Here is a 622-nt window from a genome sequence, read left to right as displayed (position 1 = left end):
CATTTCGAAATGTCTACATTTTGCAACGTTCATAAAACATTGCAAAAGATAAATTTCGCAACGTTTTTTAAATGTCTCAAAAAGTAGACCTTTCATGCAAAAAATTAAACTTTTCGCAACATTCCAAAAATGCTGCAAAAGGTATCATTAGCAACATTTATTTTAAAAATGTTGCCAAAGCTCAGTTATATTCACTAATTGCATTATTTACTTATTCAAATATTGTAATAGATTCCTTTAGCAACACTTAACTATCGATTGTTGTCTTTTATGTATTACAAATGACCATTTTTGGTATAGTGAAAAGCTCATTTTCCACCAGAGGTAGTGGAAGAGGAAAAGGTACTGGGCAAAATGAAGGGCCAAGGTATGACAAATTTCAAATTAAATGTTACAATTGTCAAAAACTTGGTCATTATGTTTCAGAATGTAGAACTATTACTAACCAAGTTGAGGAGAAAGCCAACTATACTTGTCAGGAAACTGAAGTGGATCCCGCACTACGATTGGCTTACAAAGGTAAAGAGAGTAGAGAAAAGAACACTTGGTATTCGATACAGGAGAAAGAAAACATATGTGTGGAAGAAAAAACATGTTTGTGGAGTTTGATGAATCAGTAAGC

The sequence above is a fragment of the Olea europaea genome, chromosome 13 (assembly GCF_002742605.1).
Source record: "Olea europaea var. sylvestris chromosome 13, O_europaea_v1, whole genome shotgun sequence".
In the NCBI taxonomy this organism is placed as follows: Eukaryota; Viridiplantae; Streptophyta; class Magnoliopsida; order Lamiales; family Oleaceae; genus Olea; species Olea europaea.
This window is presented reverse-complemented; position numbering follows the sequence as displayed.